General features: G+C 39.3%; 1 protein-coding gene across 1 annotated transcript in view; it reads left to right on the top strand.

Moving 5' to 3' along the window:
• The window catches only part of LOC148185460 (uncharacterized), a 171,561-nt gene that overhangs the window by 44,274 nt on the left and 102,616 nt on the right, over positions 1-24,671 (top strand). The gene's annotated exons all lie outside the window — the stretch shown is intronic.

The following is a 24,671-nucleotide window of genomic DNA, read 5'->3' as shown; positions in this document are numbered from 1 at the left end:
AACCTGTAAAGTAGTATTTCTTTTAAAAGGGGAAAATAGAAAAAAAATAGAAAATTCTATTTATAGTTATTATAATTATTTAAAACTGTGTTACAGTAAAAATGTATGCATATACTTTTTTTTAACCCTTTTTTTATTTTCTTTTTCTTTGTACTCTTTTTAAGGTTTATTTTCAGGTCATTTTTTTGCAAATTTTTAGGTTGTGTCTTATTGAGTGCATTGCCTTCTCCCAATTTTTCTTGAAAGGAATCAAACCAAACTGCTCACGTTTCAGAGGGTTAATGCTTTCAAAGAACCGAATGCTGCAACTATGAGCTGGAAAACTCCACGTGGTCGTTGCATCTGTATCTTTTTGTGTTTCATACTCCGCTACCGTGTGCGTGCGTCATAGTTGCATACGTGACGCAGAATCCATGTGACCTGCGGGTCATATCACTAAACATGGCATTCAGGCTGTTTCTGGAGCTTTTTACTCACTTCCATTCCCCCAGCGTGTGTGTATTCTGTAAGTGTGTACTTTAGTGTGTGTATGAATGTGTGCGTATGGCCTGGAGATCAAAAACAGCCTTGTAGGAGCCCCCGGGTGGCTGAGAGCAGGACTCAGAGCTCGGACTTGATGAGGGACTGTGTAAGTCTCTCTGCTGTGGTGACTTCTCCCTCTTCTTTCTTGCTTTTATCATCTGCATGCAGAAACAGGGGTGGATACCGTTTGTGAGGTTGCGGCAGAGATTTTGGGCTCCACAAGGGATGACCAGGGTAACGCTGTGGTCAGTGGTGCAATCTTGGTCGCAGCTTTTTAATTGTATTTCCTGGCGTTTTGGAGTAATAAGGCCTTTTTAGTTCAGAAGGGAGGGAAAGACGGTGAGAGGAAATAAATCAGCATATAAAATAAGGAGGTAATGATGGCAGCGGAAGGGAGGGGGAGCAGGGGCGACAGGTCTCGACGGGTATTTCAACCAACTGCTTGTCAAAACTGAGGCGGCGGCAGAGTGCGTGACAGCTCTGACAAGAGTTTGCGGAGGTCCTTCAGCGTTTCTCTTTTGTGTGACAAGGGGAGGCGGGCAGGGAGGGCTGCTCGGCAGCTCGAGACAGCCGAGGTCGCGGGAGCGGTTTCCAGTGGGTCGCGTTAACGCCAACCTGCCTGTCATGACTCATGAAGTTTGCTGAAAGAGGCAGGCGATGAGGATAAAAAGGCATGTTTGGGGCGGTAAGCGAAGGTGCGGCAGGTGAAAGGTGAATTAGCTCTACATGCGACCCAACGTGTACTTAATCCTGTGAAGGACGTGAGTCTCATTACCTCGTGTGTGTAGTTCAGAGCTGGCAGGTGAAGGATGGAGGTTCATGGGAGGAGATGGTGAGCGGCCAACGGCAGCAGGCGCCTCGCTGCCGCCGCCATCTTTTATCCATTTATCAGCCTGTGAGCAAATGATGACTTTCTCTCCCTCTGATGGGACATTAAGAGCTGCAGGTAGTTAGAAAATAAAAATAAAAAAAAACTTGGCATAAAAGAATAGTCAAGGAGGAGATGAGCCCTTTAGCAGGCACACCAAGAAGTACTGTTGCAATTTATTTTGATTTTTTTTTCATCATTTCGATTTTTTTCAGATTTGTGTGTGTGTGTATATATATATATATATATATATTATGACCCATTTAGGCATCACATACCTACAGTTATTCAACTCAAGCGAGTGGTTACATGCTTCTGCCATGATAAAATAAGGATACATCATATTGTCACATTTGTACTATTTAACAAAATTTAATTCTTAGTGGGTCTAAAAACATGAAATAGTGTAAGATTTTTGTATGACTTCAACTTTCAGTGTCACTTAGAGGCCGGAGAAGAAAAGTAATTACTGGCAATATTTTATTTCTCAGCTTTCAGACATCAGCCTCTTTTTACAGCGTCAACAAAATAAGTCAAGTTTATGAATGAAGCCCATTTCCTTGGACCCTCAACAACAAAAAAAACACAAAATGCCATCTAAAATGTACTTTTTTTGTATATTTTATTCGATTTTTTCTGTAACATATTTTTAGATATAGAATTATCTATTACTTACTACCTTAAAAAGTTTTCTGGATTTTTTCCCCTTTTTTGATCATTTTTTAATGATCCTTCTTTTTTTTAACTAATTTGAAGGTAGTTTTCTTGTCACTTTTTACTAATTTCTTGCATGTCTTGTCAAGATGACCATTGCCCTTTTTAGTTTCAAAAAGCAGCAATCCACGGTTAGACGATTTTCACCAATAAAGTAAATGACTTGTTGTGCAGGCGCTAAGCCTCTTGAAACACACAGGTATGATCGTATAACAGACAGATTTTAGCCTGAAGCTCCTCCATCATCTATCCAGCCTCCTCAAAGCTCTTTGTTTCATATTTTGCCTCATTGCTCTGTGAAACATTTGTTTCCCTGCACTCCCCGTTTGCCATTGTCTTCCTGCAGCCTTTCAACCCGGCCTCACAAACGCATTCTCTAAACCAATTGTCAGTAATAAGAAACCATGAATATGCATATTAATCTCTCACCATGGCACATCGCAAGAACAGTCCACCAAAAAAAAGAAAAGTTTTCATCCAATTATACTTCTAAATCAGCAATAATTACAACCCTATACATCATCTGCATATTTCAATTAATATTCAAATCTTGTATAGGCTTTTGCATGCAAATGTATAATATATTCAGGATTAGGTATATTACAATTAAATCTATCTCTATCCAGCCTCTACCTTGCCTCTCCTTAATAAGCTGTGTTCCCTGGTAATGTTCCTGAACTTATTATAATGCAATATGCCCAGGCATAAGAATCACACATCCTTAATATTATTTCTCGCAATTAACATGGAGCCGAAAATACAGAGGGCCTCCTTCGTTAATTTGCACAGACACTCACATATAATGCAAAACAGAGAGGGAGTAAACAGGTCTCCGTCCGACTTCCACGCACAAATCAGTCAAGTGTTGCAAATCTAATTTAAATATATGAATGTTTTGTCCATTTCAACTTGACTCGGCCGAATAGGAAACGATGCTGCTTAGTATTGTTGGCCAGCACTCAGACGGATTGCAAAAAAAAAGCGCTGTGAGACATTTGTCAATACATAGTGCATTCGCTATCAGTCTAATTTATATGTTCTATACCCTGAAAGCTCAGGAGACTTCAATTAGACAAGTACCTGTGTCCGCCGCTGTGGTCTACGGCTCCCAGGAGCCCTTGTGCTCTCACACTGAAACATGGAGAGACACAAAATTACCCCAGAGACACAAAATAGTTACAGAAAAAGTGACAAAAAATCCCACGGAGACACAAAGTTTCCTGAAAGAGACACAAAATGACCACAATAAGGACCAAAAATAAATAAATAAAACTCAGAAGACATACGTAATTTCCTAAGATACACAAATTCACCTCAGAGAGAGACAAAATAACTACATAAAGCGACCAAAAAAACCACAAAGACACAAAATAACTACAAAAAGGACAATAAATAACCAATAAATAAAATTCAGAGATACATAATTACTTCAAATACACAGAATTACCTCAAAGAGAAACAGTGTAATTACAAAAAGTGACAAAATACCCACAATGAGACACAAAATTACCTCAGACACAAATAATTACAAAAAGTGACAAAAAAAATCCCCAAAAGACACAGTTTCCTGAAAGACACACAAAATAACTATAAAAAGGACCAAAAATAAATAAATAAAACTCAGACATACATAATTTCCTAAAATACACAAAATCACCTCAAAGAGACACAAAATAACTGCCACAAATGACAAAAATAAATGCACAAAGAGTGCATACAAAAGAGACACAAAAAGAGAAAAAAGAGAAAAAAAAAATACAAAAAGCACCAAAATTTCACAAAATGGGACAAAAAACCCGACAAACAGTTAAAGAGTTTTGTTTTGTCCGTTTCAAATTGACTCGGCCGAATAGGAAATGATGCTGCTTCGTGTTGTTGGCCAGCAGTCAGACGGATTGTGGAAAAAAGGCGCTGTGAGACATTTGTCAATACTTGGTGCATTCGCTATCTGTCCAATTTATATGTTCTATACCCTGAAAGCTCAGGAGACTTCAATTAGACAAGTACCTGTGTCCGCCGCCGTGGTCTACGGCTCCCAGGAGCCCTTGTGCTCTCATATTGAATCATGGAGAGACAGTTAATATTCCAGCGGAAGGGAGGATCTATAAAGTCGCCACCATAAACCAGAGAGCGGCCTTTGTAACATCCAAATAATAGCAGTAAATAAAGAGCTTACACCTGTACGGCGAAGGTCCACCGGCTGATAGGATGTACTCGGGCGGGCTGCAGACAGCCGTAAACGCCCCGAGTAAAGAACAGTGAGCACTGTTAATGGATAGGTTTATTTTAAAGCATGCCATCTGCCATCAATCACCCCACAAGTATCGGGTAGTGGAAGTTAGCTTAAAGTCCCCTCTTCGTTCTCCTGGTCCTCGCCAGGAGCCCGATAAAGATTGCAAGGAGGTGGCGGCGCCGGTGCACTGGATCCCTTCGAGAATAAAGCATCAAACCCACTCAGCAGCACCACTAACAATAATAAAAATGCCTCGGCTTAAAGGTGACATTCCCAATTTACGATTATTTGTGTCTATAAAGTGTATTCCTCGCCTCCTGACTCATTCGCACCCCCGCCCGTGCAAGAACAATGCATTAAGGAGGGGGGCTGCCGAGGGTAAATGGAAATTCTATCCATTTTACTAAACCGACAGGCCCCACTATACCTGAGACTTTCAATTTTGCCGGCGTGACCTCCAAGGAGACATTTCTGTCTCCTCTCTGTCTACCTTCGCCTCATTCAATTCCCTGCTTGCTCCGACCGGCCCCTCGGAGCACCCGGGGGCCCGCAAAGCCGTTATGGATGAGCTCCGAGGCAATTCTGAAATAGAGAGAGGAGAGGAGCGTAGATCTCGGCTCCCCCTCGAAAAGATTTACTTCAGGGTGTAAGATGGATGAAATCAGCCGCTGTATCTCTTTTAGTGATTGTTTTTTCTTCCGTTCTTTCGGCCTTTTTGTGTGTAAAAGGGGGGGCGTTCAATAAGATGGGAAATGTGATGGATTAAAGGGGCCGAGATCGGAGCAAAACTAACCGCGAAGGTGGAGATGTGGTGTTAACCTGAGTAATGCTGTGAGCCGGGCCAGCTGATACGACGGCGTCTCTCCCACCTGAAGGAGCTTCATTTGTCTTGTGTGTCACGGCTGCAGAGAAATACTGACAAATGTGGGACAGTTACAGTTATGATCTGAGTGTCACGTAGAGATGGACCAAATATGTGATGTGGCGATAAAGCAAGCTGTCATCTTGGCAGCAGGTCAGTCATGTTGATATTTTACTGAGTTTTTATTTCCTTGGCCTTTAATGTACGTGAAACTTTTGGAGAAGTAACCTAAAGGAGCATCAGTAGTCTGAATTTAAGAGTCTATTGTAATATTTGGACAGCTTCAGAGGTTTATTCTTCATTACCAGTTTTTGAGAAAGTATTAAAATAATAATAAGTAAATATCCTACAAATTAGCACCCCACAAATGTACCAAATGTTAAATAATCTCACACATTTCAGACATGGAGTAAGTGTGCAGGTACAAAGGGGACAAAAAACAATATAAAGAGACACAAAATAATTTTAAAAAGTGACAAAATCCCCAACAAAGTGACAAAAAAACCACAAATAGACACAAAATAACTAAGAAAGTGACCAAAAAAAAAAAAACAGACACAAAATTACCTCAGAGATGCACACAATAATTACAAAAGTGACAAAAAATATCCCACAAAGAGTTTTCTGAAAGAGATAGGTACAAAAAGGACAAATAGATAAATAAGAAAACACAAAGAGACACAAAATTACCTGAAAGACACAAAATAGCTTAAAAAATGGGACAAAAAACCCTCACAGTCACGTAACAACTACAAAAAAGGACATTAATCTCACAAGAGAGACCCAGTTATGAATTAAGAGACACAAAATAACCTTAAAGAGACACAAAATATCTACAAAACGGGACAAAAAAAATTCCACAGACACACAAAATTATGACAGAGACACAATATTACCTCAAAGAGACAAAAAACAACTGAAAAACGTCACAAGAAAATCTATAGACAAACAAAAGTACTATAAAAACACACACAATTACAAAGAGAACAAAAAAAGAGGCAAAACCAACAAAGTCTGTGTTTTTTGCTCCTGTGTAGGGGAGGTTTTGGGGCCCTTTGCATATCTGTGCCCAGGGCCCCATTGTCTCATAATCCGCCCATGAGTAAATGTCAAAGCAGCATTAGAGGGAATTAAAGTACTGCAATTATACCTCAGTGTAGAACAGTACTGAGTAAATGCACTTTTCATCATTAACAAACAATACCATCAAGAAGAGACAGAAGACAAAATATTTGATTTGTAAGACGTTTAAGATGAGCTGAGATAAAAGGTAACAGTGTTGGCAACGACTTGCAAAAACCCATTTCAGCTGCGCTTCAGCACAAAGCAGCTCAGAGTGAAGCGAGCTCTGTTTTGAAACAAGTCATTATTGCTGAAAGGCCAGTTGTGGTTGCATTCAGTGACATGTTTAATTGATAAAACCCCATTAAGGTCTACCGCACCATCCATCATCACATTTGTCACGGAAGTCAACAGAAGCTGAAAAGCTTCAAATTCGATGTTCTGCCAATAATGCAGTCTGGCAAAGTTACAAAAACGCGGTCCGGAGAGAGCAAACCGAGCACCGGCAGCAGGACTCGTATCAGCACGCAGGAGCAAAGCCTCGGCCTCTGAGGGGGGAATCGCCTGGACAGGAAACAGACATTACTTTTTGCTTCGCTCTCCATCGTGGGGAGGTGATGGCACATAAAGTATTCCCGTGAAGGATGGCGGGAGAGAGGAAGCAGCCTGAGACGGCGGCCAAGTTTCTATTGAGTTATGGACGTTTTCAGCAAAGAGCCTTCAAGAGCGGCACTCCTCAAAGTGACTGAGCTCACACTTAGCACGGACAATATAAATGGAATTGTCGACGTTAGTATTTCCTCATTCATTTTTTTTTCCCTCCCTGTTAAATCTCGTTCTTTTTTTATGCCTGTGAGGCGTATGAAGAATGGCTGAAAAGCACATGTAGAGTATCACATGTCTGCCGAGCGGCGAGGGCGCACAATATAAGGTATAAATGAAATTGTGCGAGGCTTATTTAACCGTCTGTCATGATGGGGAGCGCTGGGATCATAAGTGCATTTCAGTGACAAGCGTGACATGATGTAGCAGATGAATTATTAAAGAAAGTCACATCACATCAGAGGATTGAAATAATAGTTGTTTGGCAGTTCAAACTTTGCGAACGGAGAGATGCTGCATGCGATCGACAATGTTCAGAGATAAACTTGATGCTGATTTGGACTCTTTAAGTCGCCAACCGCCGCATCGCTGATGGTGCTATAACCGTGGCTAATTGTATGTCTAAACCCTCTTTGGGATGAGCGGCGCGGCGGGAATAGAGCGGCTCCGGGTTTGACAGTGATGGTTCACGGGATGACAAACAAACGCCACAGAGGATCAATGTGAAGAGGTCCATCTTCAAAACACCAGAGAGACGGGAAACGACAAAACTGATCTTCCGTGACAAGTGCCCATGTCTTCTCTGAGAATTCAGCAGGGGTGCTTCTGTGTTCGGGGGATATTGTTTGCACTTCCCGGGGATGATAAGAAGAGTTTTTGCTCAAAAATGAATCCAACTATTTGAAAAAAAGAGGGCTAACTTTTGACAGGATGCTGTATTTTCAGGATAAAATGTTAAAGTTTGGCTTCTATGATGAAACTTTAGTGCTATATTTTGAAAAATAGCAATGCACACAGTGGATTGGAGCATGGCGGATGATAACTGGAGGAAGTTTAATATAAACTGTGCTGTTAGAATACAAAGTACACGAAAAACTGAGGGACTGGTTTACACAAGAACCTGTAAGGAGCCGGGAGGAGGGAGGCGCACACTTATTATGTAATAATAATAACAATAAAGTTCATTTACATAGCACAAATCACAAAAGACACACACAGGAAACATTTTAAAACACAACATAAAAGGAAAATATAGCAACAATACACAGGAAATTGTAACATGCAAAAAAATACACATACTGCGGTGCAAGGCTTAAGTGCAATTTCAGGAGTAAGGTACGATATGTTAATAAAATTATCCTTAAAAAAGAAATTATAGGAATGTCTTTCAGTAAAAAAATGGCATCTGATACCTTTAAAAAAAGATAAATAACTAGATAATGGCACATTTAAACACTTATTCAAGCAAGTTTTGCCTTTTTATGCATAAAATCACACCGTCTGAATAAGATAAGCATTAAAGTTTGCAGGAAAGGCAATTGAAATCTGTGTCAGTAACACATAAAGGTGCTTATTAACATTATGATGTGTTAATGAGAAATATGAGAAATTTAAAGATTGACAAATTCTTTAGTCTCACTTTCTTCATTGTTAAACATTTACTAAGTTTTTCTATTGATGTTTATTAGCACTTATATGAAAAGTGTTAACAATATAAAGATTTATTTACAGATTTATTCACAGATTAAGAGTTTACCAATGTGTCTTCTGTACCTATAATGAGAAAAAATGAATAGAATATACAAAATCAAAAGTCAAAATGACAAATTAGTACCAAGTGATGCATAATTTGTGAATATTAATGTACAATATATACGATCAAAGCAAAAATCCCACCACAAAACAAACAAAAAAAACGTGTTGGTGCATAAATTTAAACTAAGAGTAGAATAATAATGCGCCCTATAAACATGCATGCATTTAACACATGAAAAAATTAAAACACTGACAAAATTGAAATAAAAAATCAACATGTGCCTGAGCATTTTCTGGATTGAAATAACACAGTTTAAGCTTGCATGAGAGTGTCTGCCGCTTTTCTTCTTCCCTCAGAAGAATGAGTACTGCAGGACATTCGGCAACAGTTTACATTTCAAACATCAGATAAGAAAAAAAACTTGAACATATTGTGCTAAAAAAAAAATTAATTCAAAACATTTGAGATCGTTTTTCGCATGCACTCCCCCTTAGGCCCACACAATCTGCAAAAACCTGTTGGATGTGTTTGGAAGTCTTTTCTTTTTTTCAGTTACAATTAAACAAAGACTAATCACTGGACAAATGAGTGACTGAACCACCAAGTCCAATTACTGGAAAAAATGGCTGCTTTGTGCCATTCACTGATTACATCAATAAGATTCTCCTCGGTAGGGGCCATCATTACATCAGTTTGAGCAGTAATTTTACTCATTTATATGGATTTTATAATGTAATATTCCCGGCAAAGTAAACATTTAGATATGTGGGGAGCAAAAACAAACGCATGCATATGAAAGTAAAGAAAATATGAAGTTTCTCACAGAACCAAATTGGCAATCACCATCCTTCTACCCCATGGTCATAATGAAATTGCGTTAGCAGTGGTTGAAATAAATGACATAATTCTATGTACACACAATTAAAGGAGAAAGCTACAATCGCGCATTCAGCTCAGAGTTAGTTTATGATAGCACAAAGCAAAACCAAACCTATAAATAATGAATACGTCCATAATTATTCCGTCTCAGATTTGCATAATTATTGTTTTTTTTTCTTCTCCTTGGAAGCATCTGTTAACATTGCAATCCTTCCTTTGTTTTATAGAGGACCGTCATACCTTCTTGCAAAAGTGCACACATGAATGGGAATAAATTGGCATTATAAGGAAATGCTTCTCATTTATAATTGATAGGGTGGTCTCAGTGACACAATGATATTGCTGCAAATGCACCACTATTACTCTAAATGAGTATTTCTGTTGCACTCGTAATGCTCAGCAGCTCTGGATTCAAGGCTTTGTATTATTGTGCTAAAACGCTAGAATTATTTCATTCTTCATCAAACATTTGAGGAGGGTGTAAAGTAAGGTGTGCACTGATGGAAACTGAAGTTTTTATTCCTTGCTTTCATATATGAAAACATATTTGAATAGTTCCACTTTTTTCTCCCTCAATTCCATAATTAAGTCTTTTAATACCTGGCAAAATGCTACATGCAGGTACATGAATTTAGCATTTCGTTACCTGAATGAATGTATTCTCTGAGCGTGATCCAGGCAGTGGTTGCATTGCCACAACGACATAATTTAAGCAGGTCATTTTTCTGACACAGGGTTGCATTTGAGAAGCTTAAACCAAATAATGTTTGGTTTAAAAGACTTTCCTGTCAATTAGCATCCACTGATCAACTAATCAATCCAGCACAACAGAGAATGATAAGAGGACCCCTTTGTAAGAGTTGGTGCTACCCTGCTCACATCTCATTTCGGATCAGAACTCCTCATTACTCTTTTGTTCCTCCTATTTGACCAGTGTTTGTCGAATGAGCCTGGCTCGCGGCCAAAGTGGCCTGTTAGCTGCTCTCCACCGACCCTCGAGCTGTGTATAACCAAAGGAAACATTAGCCAGGTGACTTATCATGGAAGTCTGCGGCTGACCTTTTAATGCGCCTGTCATTGATTGCATAGCGTGGTACACTCTGTCCATCCCAAGGTGATAGATTATTCAATTAACTATTGACCTTTCCCGCAGACTCATTTGTCGATGGAAATGCTTTTATGACAGCAGTGCATTTAGAAACCAAAGGATGCTGAGTTTTGATTTTAGGATTTACTGTGCGCGTTATGATTTCCCCCCCTCCCCTCGTCCCCCCTCCACGCTTTCTCATGTTGACTTTTGATTTACATTGTTGTATTATGAAGTTTGGCTCTAGTGTTGCTCTTGTGGTGGATGGAAAATGTCGCCGTACGAGGAGAAGCTTTTCCATGTCTTGGCAGGCTGGCGCTGCCGCCTGGATTTATCCTACCTACTTGTCTTTTACTCAGACATATTTCATGACCACGTGCAGCTCGTTAATGTAGCCGTGAGCTATTTGTTGAAGTCGAGAGATGTGCATTTGTATTTGTCGCCGCTTCAGAAAAGTGCAGCCATGAATCAGCACCTATGAGGTGCCCATTTGGCACAACTACTGTTGTCTTCATCTCAGTTGTCTGCGGTGGCAGAGATTACTCACTGGGATCAGAGGACAGACTCAGCTGACGGCGTTCACATTGTTTTTTTTCATTCAGCTGGTGATTTGCATTGTTGGAAACCTGCAGTCGGAGACAAAAACCTAAAGGATGTAGACCAGTGATACTCAACTTACAGCCTAAAGGCCCAGTATGGCCCCTAACAGCATGCCATGAGGACCCAAAACCATTTTCTAAATCACAGTAAAAATAAAGTGATTCACACTGGGAATTGTATGCCAGAGTGCATAAAACAGCATCAAAATATTGGTTGTTTATCAAAAGAAGCACCAGTGGACCCAACAATAGAAGTACCTCATGTCCTAAAATCCTGGAAATTTCCTAAAACCTTAGAAATGTCCTAAAGCCTCAAGAAATGTCAGAAAATCCTGGAACTTTTGTAAACCCTAGACATGTCCTACAATCCTTGAAACATCCTGAAATCCCAGAAATGTTCTAAAATCCTGGAAATGTTCTAAAATCCTGGAAATGTTCTAAAATCCTAGATATGTCCTAAAATCCCAGAAACGTGCTGAAATCTTAGAAATGTCCTACAATCCTACAAACATCCTAAAACAGGAGAAATGTCCTTAGATCCTAGAAATATCCTCAAGTCCTAGAAATGCACTAAAATCCAAAACATGTCCTTAAATCTTACAAACATCTCAAAATCTGAGCAGTGTCCTAAGACTCTAAAAATGTCCTAAAATCCTATGTTTGTCCTAGAAACATCCTAAAATCATTAGGATCAAACACCAATCAAACATTCTCAAATCAGAGGTATGTCTAAAATCCCAGAAACGTCCTGAAGTCTTAGACGTGTCCTAAAATCATAAAACATGTATGTAGTTGCTGCAGCTGGCCCCTGGTCTCCTGTCATTTTAGAAACATGGCCCCCAAGCAAATCAAGTCGAGTTTCCCTGATGTAGACTTTTATTTTCGTAGGCATCTTTAGCAGGGATCACCTCAGAGTAATTGGAAATTTGCTTAAAAATAATTAAACAGAGTTTATCTTATCAGCAAGAAGTTACCATTTGGGATCAATGCAATGAGTTTTGCGACATCTGTTCAGTACTATTACCCAACGAAACTGCCCAGCATATTAGCCACCTGCTTTTTAGTTAGATGTGACTCTTTGGGCCGGCAATGAGTCAGGCAACTTTCTGGGCAACATTCCAGGGCAGCGCACCGTCCTGCTCAAGGACCTGAAGTGAGAAACATGGCAATATACAACAGAATTTGTAAATTAGCAGTCTGTTGTGTATCTGTTTGCAAGTTCTTTATTACCACATCTCTGTCTTTGGAGGTACAACACAACTCACTCCGAATAAAAGTGTTTTCAGACTTAATTTGACTGAGGAGAATTTCGGAGAAACATGACAGGTCAAAATTATCTGCCAGCATGAGCAGGAAACAGCAGAATATAGAGCAGACATGATCTGAGCGTGAGGTTGCCATGGTATTAATGCATCATGTGTTGAGACATCTGTTGGGGTAATGTCGCCCTACAGTGTTGCCCAAAAAGTTGTTCAATGGCTTTCTAGTTTTATTCCATCTTTCATGCAATTTGTTCAGGAATTTAGGACGCCTTTATGGTTTTAAAAGAATGAACACTGTTAACTTTTTAGGCAGGATGCTTTACATAAAAGATATGGTCCTCGATGTAAGGATCATAAATCCCAAAAAAAACAAGAAATCTTTCAAGGTTTAGGCAAGAGAAATTTAATCACATCTGAATTATTTTCTGTAATTGCGTATTTGTTTTGTCTTAGTCATGACTTGAAGACTTGATCTTTTTTTGTACTAATTCTATCAAATCTATCAATTTTGGGCCACAAATCTCATTTAGCGTTGTGTGGCGTCACTTATACTCAAATTACATTATGGTGGTCAAAGTCTCACTGTCATGAGTGCAATATTTCAAGAAAACCTTTTGGGAGTTTCTTCAAAATTGGCACAAACGTCCACTTTGAGTCATAGACGAACTGGTTCTCATAGTTCAAAGGTCAAGGTCACTGCAGTGTTTCACTCTTGTTATCTCGATGTCTCAAGAACACCTTGAGGGAATTTCTTCAAATTTGGCACAAACGTCCCCTTGGATTCAACAATACGTTGATTAGACTTTGGTTGTCAAAGGTCACTGTGACCACATTAATCTTTATTTTCAATAGCCAGGACCATGCACAGTGGCCAAAGGGCTATTTTTACACGTATAGTTTGAGCGCTCAGGTTTTGGTTCAACGATCGGACCGTACAGTGTAAGCACATTAGTCATGAGTCTTCAGCTTTATAAACCACGATCATTTACTTGTACAGTATGAGTTAGAGTTAACAGAAACAAACGTTTTATTCAAACGTACAGCGTATGCAAAGCTTAAGGGCGCGAGGAAGCTGCAATCAGGCGTGCACTATCAAGGCCTGAAAGACTTTCAATTTTCAGCTCAACCAAAAGATTTCTTTGCTCTTCCCCTGGTAGAAGGTGTGCTTGTTTAGTTGAATTAAAAAGTCTACACTCCCACTGATCTCTCCTCTCAGGCAGCCAAACTCCACCCATCTGCCTCTGCACACAGGTTAAAACAAACGGTAGCTGCAGACCCTCATCGCCTCAGGTTAAACACCCAGCCGTGACTTGATGCAGCATGACATGTCTAGCCAGCGCCAGTTTAAGGACCCACCTCCTCCTCCTCCTCCTCTGCCCGTACTCATTGTTGTTAAAGAGGATGTGACAAAGAGCGATATCGGTAGGATGAATATTTAATACGCCCTCCCCCTGACTTATTCATGTTCCCCGGGCGTATCTGCCTCGCACATCCCTGCTCCCTCTACCTGTCACATTCCCTCTCAGCCCCGAGAAGCATGGAGTCATCACGGCCCAGTAATAACTTTACTTTCAGCCAGGGAAGAAGTAGCGGAAAGACATCTTGATCAAGCAATCCTTTCCAGATGACGGAGGCTTGCGGAGAGGTGATAGATATCTGTTATCCGGTACACCTCTTAAACATCATCCTCCCCTTTAACAGTTTTGACAGGAACTGCTTTCCCCCTTGTCAGAGCCAATTGGTTGAGGGATCGAGGGATTGAACATCTACGGGAGGACAGGAATATCGCAATTACCGACAAAGGGGGGGGGGTCTGTTAGTGATGTTTGATGTGATTTATCCGACAGCGCCGGGAGTGCATTTAAACGGGGGCCCGGTGACACCATGACATTGACGGAGTCGTGTTATCAATTGGACTCCTCGGAGCGCGAGTGGCTGAGAAAGCTGCTGTCAGCGTCTGAGTGACGGTTCATCATAACTACCTCATTTGACTGCCCCCCCCCCTTCCTGTTGATAAAAGAGAAGGAGGAAGAGGAGACAGATCTGAGGAGGGAGAGGCTGATAAATCACCTCAGCTTACTGAGAATCAGGCCTCTGCTCAACTAGAGGAGTCTCAGTTACCAGATCTCTGCATGTTCAAAACTCCCACAGTCCGAGGACCTGTAGAGTATGTCGCTCTCAAGCAGAATATTTCATTTCTGTAGTTAAATGAGCAGCTTTTTTTCTTTTAAATGAACCAGTTTTTGCACTTTAAACTGCTGACAGATGAGAGCTTTTTTAGAAGTTCAAATAATGGTGCGAAATAGTACCCAAAAATGGTTCTGGTGCTTGTTATCATAGCTCAAACAGAGCTATCTCAAACCATTAAAGGTAACTTGTAGCACTGCATTTTTGATTTTTGAGCCACGGGCCCTTGATTGATGCCAGATAGTACCATTGAGGAGTCAGTATCCTTTTAAATTACACGTTTGCTTAAAATATGAATGATTATTAATAACTTCTTACATAAAAGAGTCAAAATCTGGTACTACTCACCGAGAAAGACAACACATACCTTTTCAAACCTGCAATATCTGGGAAAAAAAGGTTCGGTTAAACCCAGCGAAACCTAGAGAACCTCCAAGAACTTCCCTAAAATTTCCCATTCCCTGAAAACAACAACAAAAACAAGAAAAGGAAAAAAAAATAATAATAATAATAATAATTCCACCTGGAACAGGATCGTAAATAATCTCTAAAGGAAACTAGTTGCAGTCTTGCAAATCGTTGACCCTTGCAAAATTTTGCAGAACATTATCTTTAGATGTGAGAGGGTGTCACACTTAGTGTCTTTTTTGCATTAAGGAAGAAATATTTTCAGCTGCATTGAAATTTCCTGTTTGACCTCTAGTAAATTTTTCCTTTATAGCTTGTTGCATTTTAATAATCAGGTTGTGTCTGCGTGACTTTCTTTGTTAACTTTTCTTAAAAAAAAACACAAAAAACTGCTAAATCAAGCAATACAAACTTAAATATCCAAATACTTTGTGGAGTCCTAAGTCAATGTGATTGTCATGTGCAGCTCCACAGAGAAAAACACCTTCAGTACAGTCACCGTCAGGCAACATCTGTGTTCTGCTCAATAATTCACAAATGTGAGACAGTGTTTCAGTGTAAGTTTTGAAAACAAGGATAGGTTGCACTTATCCCGACCCGGAGTCATGAGAAGGGTTATGGAGCCGCGTTAACAATGCATGAGCGCCGCATTTTGAATCCCCACCACCGTTCATGCATTTTTTAAAGAAAAATACTTTGCAGAGAGAGAAAGGGGTGGCTAGCTGTGTTTTGTCTAAAAATAAACCGCTATATATCTCTTTACTGTTGATCCGGCGTAGCCTCGTAAAACTGACACCAACGTGGGTGAGCTGAGAGCGAGGTAGAGCGAGTAACAACTCCTTGATGGATGCGATCATGACTTTGAGCTCTGCCTCTTGCTTCTACTCCAACATGCATTCAAAAGACACCAAATGCACAACATATTTGTATATGAACATTTGACATCTGTATATTGAGTGCTTCAACTTCGACCTTTGACCCTCTTTACTGTTGGATTCTTGTCATGCTGCCAATGCAGGAATTATATGGGTCTTGCATGCACATGGTCAGAGCAGCTCTCATCAGCTAATGCTGAAAATAGAAATAAATTTTATGATTTTCCAACTTCTGTTCAGAAATGTATTTATCCATGCATACATTTGCTTTGCCCAAAATATAGTCTGTACATGCTGACTGCCAAAGATGGCATTTCAGAGTTTAGAGGGCTGCAGCTGAGGTTGTCTTAATGACGTAAATCTCTTGTGACATTTTTGAGTCTGACATTGTTATCGCAGTGCAACGCTAAATCAGTGGAGTACACATTTAAAGGAATACATCACCTGCAAAATGACAATTTTTATATCAGTTACTCACTGTGAGATACACTGAACTCACAAAGAAAACTTTGTTTTTCTTGCAAGACTCTTCATGAATTGAAGTCATTGGGGAAAACACGAATGGTTTCACAGGAAATGTACAGTTTTTGCTCCTTAAATGCTTGCAGGCTTTTACTAAATGAACTTACTATGTAACTAATGCACTTTGTTTGATGGTTTAATTACATAACTTGAAGCATCAACAGACAGTTGTAAGGTTAACTTTTGCTAAAAATACGTGTTACGTCATGTGACATATGTCACTTGTATAGCATGCTACACACACTAGCACGCTATGCTGTTAATAAAATAACTCAGTTTAATTTTGCTTTCACACGAGACACCAACCGTCTCCTGGGTGAAAGTCCAGAGTTTGTTTGACCCATTCAACTCTAATTGCTGTGTCGTCAGCAGCTGGACTTGCTTTAGTTTCTTGAAGATGTTTCAACTCTCATCTGAGTGTATATTACACCGTTGCAATGTAATACACAATAATAATTTATATAAATATGGTAATTTTGCAGGTGAAGTTCTCTTTTATGTGTTTACTTCAATTCATGACAAATTTAAAAAATAATTCTTCCTTTTTTGGTATTCTTCATTTCTATTCTTAGAAGAATGTGAGAAAAGCAGTTTTCTTCAGTTTCAAGATAGCACACAATTAGTCATTGATACACAAATTTTCGTTTTACAGTTGAAGTATTCCTTTAAGGACACGTTTGTGTCTGAATTCTGAATTGTCAGCATGAAAGGAAACAGCTAGTTTGAGCAGCTCTGGAGTGACACAGTAAGTAATAACAGCTTAGGGAGCTTCTGGCTCAGGGGGCCCCTGAACCTTTGGGCTCTTGGGCCGGCCTGTCTGGGAATCCATCCATGTTAACCATACTGTAGCTGCAATGCACGGATATTTTAGTAAATAATATATCATACAAAAACTGTGGCCGTGAACATGCATTGAAGTGAGGTTTTGCAGAGCAGTCCAAGGTCAATGTTGTGCTTGGCGAGATGGTTTGTAATAAAACTTAATACGCTGATAATTCTGGGAGTTTAGGGGGAAAAATTACACAAAATATGACAAAAGTAAGTTTGTGTGTGAGAGTGTGTTACCTGTTCGGACATAAAAATGGTTGGTGACACAACCCTGGTCCTAGTTTAGACTATAAGTTCTGTATTGACTTTCAGCTGGACCAAATCACCATGCAGGGACACGCGGATGATTTTTATTCCATCATGCCTGTCACCAGAAACAAAAATAGCATTTCTGTGACCAACAGAGGGTAGAGTTTCAACATGTAGAAACCAATAATTTGCCAAAGAGTAATGTTGCAGAAAATGCAAGAATATCCAGCGTCCTCTGAAGCTGTGATCCACTTTCCCAGACCTCAACGTGCTATTCCTCCAGTTATTCAGATTTATTAAACAATATATCATGACTGTTTGACTTTGTGTCAACACTCCAAACTCTGTGGCGGTGCTCGAGCTGTTATGTTGCCGTTCCTGGTTTTAATCATTTTTGGCTGCTTTCCACTTCCTGCCTGAAAAGTGAAACAGCTTAGGAATGTCATTCTTTGAAAAGAAAACAGAGAGGATCCACAGAGGAAGTCCTCCCACAGTCCTCTGGTCTCCATGCACGGCTAAACACACACACACACACACACACACACACACACACACACACACTTGCTGTGTCACACACACAGGCACCTCTACACTGATACACACATTCTCACACCCACACGTAAAACTCTCCCACACAGTCAAACAGGCACATGTGCGCACACACACCGACACACCCAGACTCCACGCACACACACAGACTTTCTCACTTACAGACACACTGATTCACTCTCTCTCTCACACACACACACACACATGCACAGAGGGCTACAACAGGGCTTGCTGGGAAACATCAGACACCCAGGGAGGAAGGAGGACAGGCTTTTCCCACATTTAGACTCCACGGATACTTCAGATGTCAGGCTAAAAATAGAGCCAATGTTAAACCAAACCAACACTGAATCAACTACAGCAACAAGGCTGTCTGCTTTGCACTGCTGCACTTTGGCCCAGCGTTTAAACACTAAAACACGGCACAATCGTCAGGATGGTCTCAGCGTTTGTTAAATCTTAACTGCGGTGCATCCTGGCTTTTTTAAAACGTCACATCAGTGTCTTGTAAAACAGAGAGCAGGTATTAAAACTGATATGATAACACAGAAGTACATTTTTGCTTATATTGTAACATTTTTATTCAAAGCAACTTATAGTAATCCCAAATTTTATAATGGCAACATTATGGTGGAAAAGTTGGCCACTTTTTCTCACATCTGAGGTTGCGATTTTCACTAATTTTACAAATTTCCCCATCAGCCCTTTGCTTTCATTCCCGTTTGACCTCCCTGAAGAGATGTCAGCCTTTCTCTTCTCTTTTAAGAGATTCTATTCAGGGCCGAATATTTCCCCAAATAGACAAAAATGCACAAGGCGCAGGGTGTCAGCAAGTCTTAAAATGTCTCAACCTGCCTTGGATTTAATTTTATATTAGTCATTAAAAAGTTGTAAATTTAAGTTTCTTTTTGTCAGAATAAGTCAAGCTCTTCTACATGAAAATCCATATTTTTTATGTTAATTGTTCTTACCTTTATCATTTTTTTAAAAAAAAATGCTGCTTAAGGCTGCAGATATTGTGCTGTTGTTTCATGGTGTTTCACCACTGGGTGTGTGTAATAAATGTTATGTGCACTGTTTTGTATATACAGTTTTTTTGCTCATATATAGTTTGATTTATTGTAACTGTGAGGCCTTTTAGGGGCGCAGCATCTAAGACAAAGACAAACATCCAAGCATATTGTATCGTATCTTATCGTATCGTATCGTATCGTATCGTGTCGTGTCGTATCGTATCGTATTCTATGGATCTCTAAACCTTACCATTGAACCTAACACTGTCTTTTTACTTTATACTTGTATTCACCTGTTGGCAAAATGTAGATTAACCTAACTCAGCCTTATAACCATAGAACTACTTCTGCACACAACTCACCTTTATACTTACCAGCTGTTTGAATAAGAAAAATCAGTGTTAAATGTGATTAAATATTAAGTAAAAAGGTCCTTAAAAGCATTTCATTTAAGATACAGAGTGTGTACGGGTCATTAAAAAGTCCTAATAGGTCTAAAATACAATTTCATAAATACCACACCTTTAAAAGTCATTAAAATGTCTGAAACTGGAATTTCTTTTTGTCAAAATTTTTCAAGCTTCATGCACATAAGTTCACATTTTGGATACAAATCTTTAAACCAATGAAGTTAATACTGTATTTTTGCTTTACTTTACTCTAATAGCCATATTCCTACATAAAGTCTATCTCTGCATGAACTTACCTTTATCTTGCATTGCTAGAATAAGAGAAAGATGATTAATCTAAAAATCAGTCTTAAATGTTAATATCTTTTAATAATATTTTGATAATAACACCTACTTCTGACCTCATACAGAATACTCATCTTTATACGTCCCTGCAATGCTTAAATAAGAAAACGACGATTTGTTCAACAATGTGTCATAAATTAGGTTAAAAATTATCTTAAAAAGTCTTAAAAAGCTGTAAATTTAGAGGTCTGATACCTAGTAAGCACTCGTGTTGGCACATGTACCCTCACGAACATGTCCAGATGATAAAATTAACATCATGCAAACTGTTGTGTCTTTGCAGACACAAAGTCTAATTTTAGCTGCAAGTTTTGAGTTTTTGCTTTCTGTTATCTGTTTTCATCTGTTCTTACGTCAGCGACAAACACGCAAAAAAAGTCATCGTTCTTAATTTATAAATAGTGAGTTAGACTTGATGACAGCTCATCTTTACAATCGGAGGAAAAAGTTGGTGCTTAATGATCATCACACTTAAAGCTGGCAAAATCAACACTGCAGGGTAGCGGCTGAGTTTTTATATCTTCAAATTAGCAGCAATTATTTATGGACATGGAGCACCTTGAGATTTTTACATCAGTGTGTTAGATCAGTGTTAAATGAACATTGTAAGTAGGTAAAAGATGAGGCCTTTAATTCTGTGATAAATTCGAGGGCAGCTGGAGTAGACGTGAAGGCTTTTGAACAGTTAAAGAAATATTTCATCACTAAAATGACCATTTGTATCTACGTTTGCTTGATTTGCTGCAAATTTCACTCATCCCAGAAAGTTTTTGTTGGGATGATTTACATATGCCATTTGCCAAAGTATTTAAACATTTGAGCCCTGAGCAGATTGGTGCAAGGTGTTCGAAACATGACAAAAAAATATTTAGGAAGTTGTTTTTAAAAGCTAGGTTAAAAAGTACATTAATAATCATTATAGTTCAGTATCGACATTGTCAGGTGCAAACTTCACATCTCCACATTTAATTATTCGATTTTTTAAATAAAATAATTGTATTGGTCCCACTCTACGTCTATCACTGGGTTTTGAAAATTCTCAACCAATTAAATGTGTTTTTAAAAAAGCTTGTGGTTAACCTCAGATCTCCACTGAAACCTTTAAAGAACAAAGCATTTTTTTCTAACTCATGAAAAATAGGAATTTTGGAGACAGGAAGTTTGTGCCTGACCGCATTAATACTCAAAATTATGTCCAAAAATTATTTTAATTTTTTAAACAATTTTTAAGGTCATTTCCTTGTTTTTTTTTTAATTTTTAGATTTTAATTTTTTTACTTTCTTTGTGGCTTTTTTTAAAATTATTTTTTAAACTAATTTTCGGTTAATTTTTTTTTTTTTAGTAATTTCTAGCTTTTTTTCTGCCCTCTCTCTTTAAGCTGCTCACTGCTGTCTTCCATGTGTTGTCATGTTTGGTTTCTTTGCGTTAGTGCCTTCGTTGCATTAGTGAGATGTTCCAGTTGTATTTTTTCTTGACAGGGTGCAGACAGTGACTCGTTTTTCTTTTCACACTTTTTAAACCCGTGTTTTTTTATTTTCCGTGGCTCTTGTTCCTACTATGTTTACATATTTTTCCCCAGTGACCCGTTCACCACAACCTTTGTGCCAGTGAGCAGCTCTGGTTGTGCATAGTGCCTTGCTCCAGGGCACAGCAACAGTAAAGTTTTTTGAAAGAGGAGAGCTTTGTCATTTTCCTCAGCAGGCATTTCATTTCAAACTCTGACCTTCCAGTCACAAGCCTGTCTCTCCAACTTTCAGCCACTTTCACCACCGCTGCCATTATGCAAAATAATCTCATTTCACATTTGCTCACTTCTCCAACGAGCGCCAATTGTCCGACCCAGTCACCGTCTCCAAATAAAAACCCGTCTGGCCTTTTTACATGTTCTCCCTGTTGCCTAACTCGGGCCTGTTCCTGGCACCCAGTCGTGTTTAATTTAATTCAACTCCGCGTCGTCCCATGAGGGTGAAATCCTGTTAAAACACATACATGGCAACCAGATATTCACAACAAAAGCTGAGCGCGTGCAGCAAGTGGACAAGATGATTAAAAGAGCAGAGGCTTGTGCAGGAGGAGTGTAGCGGGGCTGCAGCCGCATTCAGGCAATAACATCAATACTGCCTTCAACGAGCACAAGCAGCAGAGAGAGGCTGTAGAAAGTCATCAGCGTCATCATTTACAGTCGTGTCTGGCTCTTGTAGTGGTCATATAACTGCTTCTAACCACTGACATTCAAGGCTGGGGTGATCCGCTGCCATGCTTCAAGTGCTGTTTCAATATCGAGAGCAACACAACAAAACGTCATTTTGTCCTCATAGTCAAGTTCAGCTGCTTACTTTATTATCGTTTTTATAGACTTTATCAATCTTTATCAGTATGATGCATAAAAATGAGTCACTAAAACAGTGACTCATTTTTGAGTCACTTAACAGTGACTCATTTTTGGGGTTTTACCATTTTTGCATGTAAAAAATTGCCCTCACCTCTTGAAACCCTTTGAAACATGAGCAGATTGTGATTAGGGTGACAAGAAATTTGACCCGCAAATTCACAGGAAATCAGTAAAAAGTACAAGAAAATTAACTGAATTAACTGAAATTAACTGAAGCAGGAAAAAATAAAGAACAAAAAAAAGTAAATAAAAATGAACTGACCCCCCAAAATTGGAAGAAAATAGCCAAAAGTACAGAAGATATACTTGAAAATTTGCATCGTAAACGAGAAAAAGGAATCAGAAAATAAAAAGAAAATTACTAAAACAAAAATAAAACAGGAAAATGACTTGAAAAACATTCTAAAAAATAATTCTTAAATTCAATTTTCTATAGAAATATTCCAATGATAAAATACCAAAAATTGCAGGAACTTATTACTTTAAAATTGCACAAAAGAAATTAAATGAAGGAATTGCATTCTTAAAAATATTGATATTCTTTCACCTTATTGTCAGTGTATAAATGTGTTCATCATAAATGTTGTTTCTGGACATTTTTCCCTAGATTACTGTTTAATAAATTCTTAAGTATACTTATTTCATGCAGTTTGCAGGACATTTCCTGCCAAGTTGCTCATTTCTTTTTTCCTGTGTTTTCTAATGGAATCAAACCAATTTGTTCAGGATTCAAGGCTGGTGCAAGAAAAAGCACAAGAAAAGTAATGTTGATCTACGTTTCAAAGGTTTAAACCCTGAATGATGATTGTTTAAGTCCTGATTTCTCCCTCAGTCCCCGTGAATCCATGCGAATAAAGCCTCTTTGTCTCATCTGCACATCTAAATTCCCACAATTTGTGTTTTCTACGAATCTAAAAGAATGCAAATCAACATTTTTTCTTTCCGCGACCACTTTCCCTGATTGTTTCTGGTAGGAACCACCTTCCTCCTCGTCCCCCTCCTCGTCCCTGATGCGAGGTGATGCCGCGCTCATGTATTTGCTTATTCAGTGTGCAAACCCTCTAAATCAGATTTATGTAGTTGCAGACGTCACCTCTGTTCACCGAGCAAAGAGACACCATAGCGCATTAAGACTCGCCCAGGGGGAAGATGCGCTGCCCTCACGGGTCACTGAGGATTATCGCAGGAATGATCATTTACGTTTTATTCCATTCGGTGTCTAAATATATTAACACGCCGGTTGCGATAAAGGCTTCCTGTTTTGCCTTCAGTCAAATATGTGAGAAAAACTCTGCAGCCATTAAAGAAAAAATGCTGCTGCAAAATGTCTTCCAACAATTAGAGATTTTCCAATCACCGATTACACTGAAGTGTGCATTAATTCATAATGATTGCATAAAAGTTTTAAAACTGAAGTAAAAGTCGCACATTTCACAAATCACTCATAATCACAGTATGTTCTCCCCGCTTTCGTTCGAGATCCGATAAACATAATCACCACCTTTATCTTCTCGTGTGTCAGGGGGCCTAAATTGATGGTGTGACAGTACAATCTGAAATTGAAAACGAAGATGCCGCTACTCTTAAAAAACAGATGATAAATTTAGCTTCCCATATGGCACCGGCATCTGGCATTATCTGAGCGTTCGAGTACACGGCGGCCGACTCAGCGGAGAGGCCTGCTGCACGATGACGCGATTGTGCCTCTGTGTTTGAAATGCCAAAGATTATCTTTGGCTCCGTGTTGAGATATGTACCTCATTGATGTAACGTTTTACAGATGGTGTAGTAGCTGCGGCGAGAGGAAGAGAGAGAGCGAGAGAGCAAAGCGCCATAATCTCCTGATGTGTGATGACAGGTAGTCTCAAAGCAAAGCCTGCACACGCCGTACCTGCAGCGCTGCTCGGTTTGATGGGAGATCAGTGGGCTGTCGACTCTGCTAACAGCCGGGGTATGCAACAAATCCATCGAAAGGCACAAGAGACAAACACAGACCTCACACGCAGGCACATGAAAGCGTGTGGAGATCATGGAAACACAACGTCTAGTTCACAAAAAATCAAACGCGCTGATGCAGGTACATCAGCTCACAAATGCAATTCTAGTTCTCACAGTTTGATCAGATTTTCTGAATCTGAATACGGGATCAAATCCTGTTGATTCCTCTATGAAAAAGGTTTAGCTTTTAAGTTTCAAAGCTCTCGTCATGTTGCTTTTTACTTGTTGAACACAAGCACGCTATAGAAACATCGGCGGTCATGTATCTGCAAAGGTTGGTGTCAGTCGTTGAAAGCTGTTTGGCATCAAGTTTGGATTTGAATCAACGGACTGAAGTTTTGATTGATTATAAGTTTTGATAATTTACCATCTGGATTCTGGAGTTTTGATTGATTTGGAGTTTTGATTGCAAATATACAGGCGAACATATCAACCTATATTGAGAAG

This window comes from Plectropomus leopardus, chromosome 24, assembly GCF_026936395.1.
Source record: "Plectropomus leopardus strain MGB_pleo_1.0 chromosome 24, ASM2693639v1, whole genome shotgun sequence".
NCBI lineage: Eukaryota > Metazoa > Chordata > Actinopteri > Perciformes > Serranidae > Plectropomus > Plectropomus leopardus.
This window is presented reverse-complemented; position numbering and strand designations above follow the sequence as displayed.